This window comes from Montipora capricornis, chromosome 8 (genome assembly GCF_036669925.1).
Source record: "Montipora capricornis isolate CH-2021 chromosome 8, ASM3666992v2, whole genome shotgun sequence".
In the NCBI taxonomy this organism is placed as follows: domain Eukaryota; kingdom Metazoa; phylum Cnidaria; class Anthozoa; order Scleractinia; family Acroporidae; genus Montipora; species Montipora capricornis.
In genome coordinates this window covers 46,241,473-46,246,472 of record NC_090890.1, presented here as the reverse complement: position 1 = coordinate 46,246,472, position 5,000 = coordinate 46,241,473, and the positions used below count along the sequence as shown (strand labels likewise).

The window sequence follows — 5,000 nt, the reverse complement described above, 5'->3', positions numbered from 1 at the left end:
AAAGACCTGCTTTAAGACCTGCTTAAAGATAACATGTCACGCCTTAGCATGGAAAGGCCACTCGACAACCACTGTACTCATAAGGATAAGGGACGACATTATCAAAGCTATGAAAAGGGGAGAGGTTACACTTATGATCCTCCCTGACTTCTCAAAAGCACTTGGCACCATCAAATATAAACTGTCCTGAAGAAGCTCAATTACCCCTTGGGTTTTCAAAATATTTCCTTAACTGAACCATCGAAAATTTAACTGGCAGGTGGCATTTTGTCCAAGTGGACGATAAAACATCAGACCGTCGTGGAGTTAACTTTGGAGTACCACAAGGATCGATTATGGCACTTTTAATATTCAACCTCTATGTTGCAGATCTCCACGCCCACGTTAACATGTAAGGTCACCATTACGCGGATGATACAACATTATATGCGCACTGCAAACTATCAAACCTCGAAAGTTATAAACGTGATTTAAACAAAAGCTTATGTAATTTCGAGGAGTGGTCTAGTAATGCAAATTTAGTAATTAATCCATCAAAAACCAAAACGATGGTCCTGTCTACAAAACAGTTGTCATCTGCCCGTGCCCTAGAAGACTTAAATATGAGGATCGCAGTAAGTAACGTGAACATTAAGCGTGTTTCTAGCACTAAACTCTTAGGAACTTATATTAATCAACATCTGAAATGGGAAGACAACGTTAGGTACATTTGTACCTCTTGTTACGCCACACTAGCAATGCTTCGCAAAGTTAAAAATCTGTTGCCTTTCCATAATTAGGAAAAACCTTGCCCAAGCACTTGTCCTATCGAAATTATATTATAATGACATTCTTCATCACTCGTTACGGGAATATTTAACAGCACGTCCTCATAGAGTACAAAAGGCAGCTGCAAGATTTGTCAATGGTAAATATGCAACAACGCCTGATATCCTGAAATTGAATCGGTTACCGGTGACTGAACAACGCGAATGACATATTTTTAAAAGTACACACAAGAGTTTATACAGCTCAGACTGGCCAAATTATTTAAGACTAAAGACTTACGAAAATAATCGAAACTTACGCTCCAGCAAGGGTATACAGCTTCAAAGATCAATGATCGCCAATACGTTTCAAGATGAAGTTGCTAATTTATTCAATAACCTTCTCTTTCCTTGCGAAACTGCATGGACCCAATTTTATTTTTTAAGGAGACAAAGAAATTGCTAGAAGATAAAGCCAAGTCCAGATTATAATTTTCTTTTTTTCACTGTAAATATTAATTATTTAGCGTTTTTAACATAGCCTTTCCTAAGTTTGTTTTAATTGTAATTAACTTTAGTTAGATATTAAGGGATGAAGAGCCACCTCGTGGAAATGCTGTTAATAAAATTATTATTATTATTATTATTATTATTATTATTATTATTATTATTGTTATTATTAAATATGTAAGAAGCATGCGCCCTTCCGCGAGATCAAGGTTAGACGCCGGTCCTTACCTTGGATTACTCCACAAATACGCCATTTGATGAATTTACGTTACAAAACTCTTCTTAGAGCAAAAATGTCAAACAATCAAGAGCTGTGGACAGAATATCGCTCTTTAAGAAACAGGGTTACGCATGAAGTCCGGGTTGCTGAAAGCAGGTTCTACGTGGATCTATAAGTAAAAGACTGTAAGTCATATTGGAAGTTGGTTAAAAAAGCTGCTTACAGTTCAGCGTCACAGCCTATACTCGGTTTAAAGACTTCAGACGGGTCAATGGAAACATCTGACTTCAAGAAAGCGCAAATCCTAAATGAATACTTTTCTACTATCGTTGAAAAGTTGGCAAGCGATCATCCCGTCTGTAGACAAGTAAATAACAATACTTACATCTAGCGCGTTACTCCCTGCATAATGAATATTTCCATATCACATGCTAGTATTGCCGAGAGAATCAATAAGATGAGGTCAAACAAAGCTTGTGGACCTGATAATGTTTCTCCAAAGTTACTCAAATATGCAGGAAAGGATCTAATGCCATCATTGTTATCTCAATTTACCATGAGTGCCGAACGTAATTCTGTCCCTACCTCTTGGAAAACTGCTAATGTTTCGGCCCTGTTCAAGATGGACGATGAAACAGATAAACAGAATTATCGACCAATTTCCCTGTTATGCGTCCCTGGAAAATTGATGTAACACGCCACAAAAATTGCAACTCACATTTCGGAACATAATCTTGGCCATCCTCGCCAGTGGGCTTACAAATTGAAAGGGCCACTCAACGGAATTGTTGGTAAAAATGATCGAGGACTGGAGACGAGCACTGGATAAAAACCTAGTAGTTAGTATCGCCTTTGTAGACTTTCCAAAGGCCTTTTGATCTCTCACTATGTCCTGCTGGAAAAGTTGCAAGCAGTCGGTGTTGCGGGAGACTTGTTGTGCTGGATTAAAGATTACTTAGCTGACCGCTCTCAAGTTACAGTCGTAAATGGATTCCAGTCCGAAACCTTACCTGCTGTTTGGCGTGCCGCAGGGATCCGTTTTGGGACCTACCCTGTTTTCATTGCTCTGCAACGATCTACCCGACATAGCTGGAGTTAGAGAATGCGAAATTCACATGTATGCGGACGATACGACCGTCTATGTGGCTGAGTCATCTCCTGACAAGGTTATCGTTGTCTTGAATAGCGTCCTCCAGAAGTTGTATGAGTGGTGCTGCCGTAATCGCCTCGTACCCCACTGCGATAAAACCGAGTCTATGATCTTAATGCGCGGCCAGTTTGTTGGGCCGTTGCAAGCAGTGTCATTAGGGAACAGTGTCGTCACTCAAGTCAAGTCAACTAGGTGCTTAGGCGTTCAGCTTGACAGTGATCTCAATTGGAACGTTCACGGTAAAGAGTTAATCAAGTCCTTCACACAAAAACTGAATCTTCTTAGGTCCTTGTATTTTTTACCGATTTCGGTGAGAGCTGATTTTCACTTTAAAGTAATTTTACCGTCTGTCACCTATGGTTTGGTTGTATGGGGTTCCTGTGGCAAAACGCTTTTTGATGTGCTGGAGAAAATACACGTAGGTGCCGCTAAGACCATCTTCAGCCTGGATTGGTATACACCTAGCGAACTGGTTGTAGCCCGAAGCAACTGGTTTACTATTAATTGTTTGTACGAATATAGATTGCTTTCATTAGCACACGACTGTTTTTATGATTTTTCACCTACTCCTATTGAGCAGCTATTTATGAAATATGATTGTAACTATAACCTGCGAAGGAAATTGACCTTTTTGTTACCGAAGCCGAAATCAGAACTTCTTCGTAAGACCACTCTATGGAATTCTCTTGAAAATCATACACGTTCTATCGCAAGCAGAAGTTTGTTTAAAAACACGCTTAAACATAGAATTTCATGTAAATAGCTTAATAGAATAGAATAGAATAACTGTTTAAAAATTATTCCACTCGCGCTTGTTGGATATGAGATGATAGATAGCCGTTTTATTAAAAACGCCCCCAAAACATAGAAAACTAGACTACAATAAAAATAAAAAGGCCCAAAAAATCACGCATATGCTTGCCGTGTTTGTAGATCATGGTATAATGGCTCATAACCCATGATGGCTTCGCCAATCAAAACTCTCGAATTGCATTATCCAATGATCCAGTTTTTAATAAATACATGTACATCTGAAGTTGGACCAGGGGCATATTGACCATCATACAGTGCTGGATCAATGTGTTTATGACATAACTTAAGTCTAGCTCTTTCACTCTTTTATCTTGGATGTATTATTTTATTTCACATGCTTTATTGAAGTCTATTATTTTGGGTTGCCACTAACCAAAGCTCACTTTTGCAATCAAGATATTATCTCTTTTTATGTCATTGTGTACAATCCCAGTTAAATGAAAATAATGAAAGTAACCCTTTACAGCACTGCATTAAAATGTGTAAGCATGACATTTCACTGACACATATTCTGATTGAAGAGCTCTATAAATGGTAAATGAATTTATGTTCAATCCCCTCTGTAATTCCACAAACCTCCAATACAAGAAAGTTATGCAACTCTCCAAAAACTACACCAAAAACAAAGGGGAATGCTTCATGTGAAATACCAGATAAAAGAAAGGCTTCATCAACAAAAGCTTCTTTTGCTGTTAATTTAGTATGATGCTTAACTGCAACTTTAGCTGACTCCCCACTAACTGATAAAGACATGAGCTTACAAACACCAAACCTTCCCTGGCCTAACACAATATCATTGTTGTTGCTGTCCTTATCAACTGACAGTTGATCTTGCCTTGTTTCTTTTACTAGATTTGATTTGCTTTGAGACATTAATCCCTTCAAAGTTTGATATTTACGTTTTTAAATTCCAAAAGCTATATTCGCTGAATCTAAAGAGCTTTTAGTGGTACTACATTTGGCCTTAAGAACACTGATTGTATCTGTCCTTTCCATTATTTGATTTGTTCTAGTCATAATCCTTGCTTTCTTTTTGATAGCTTTCTGCCTTTTCCTCCTCTCACTTCCCCTCCCTTTTACCCCTACCTTCTAGAACAAAAACACAGAAAACTTAATTCGATGTTGCCAAAATTTGGCCAGCATTTATAAACAGTGCCACTTGTTCTCGAACACACACACATGTGAAAATTACTTGATGGCATGTGTTGCAACATAATTAATGGTTAATACAAATTCTAACTTCATTCCTAGGGTCACTTCTTCCCAGGAACAAAGTTGACGGCATATTTCAAGCTTAAGTTAAGTTTGCATACAAACGGCATGTACATGTACCTTGATCACAGTACTACATAGCAAGAAAAATTAGAAGTTAATGGTTTGAAACAATGCATCTATGGTAAAGTGATCAATCAATTAATGCCTAATAGTTAGGATTCCTCAGCATGAAGCCTTGCACCTAACTGGCATATACCTTGATCACAGTACTACATTGCAAGGAAAATTAGAAAATAATGGTTTGAAACATTATGCATCTATAGTAATGTGATCAATCAATACCTAA

The 5,000-nt window shown here is 37.9% G+C and overlaps 1 protein-coding gene across 1 annotated transcript in view; it reads right to left on the bottom strand.

Annotated features, from left to right (window-relative positions):
- LOC138060083 (polycystin-1-like protein 2) overlaps positions 1 to 5,000 on the bottom strand; it is an 83,646-nt gene that overhangs the window by 78,225 nt on the left and 421 nt on the right. The window lies entirely within an intron of this gene.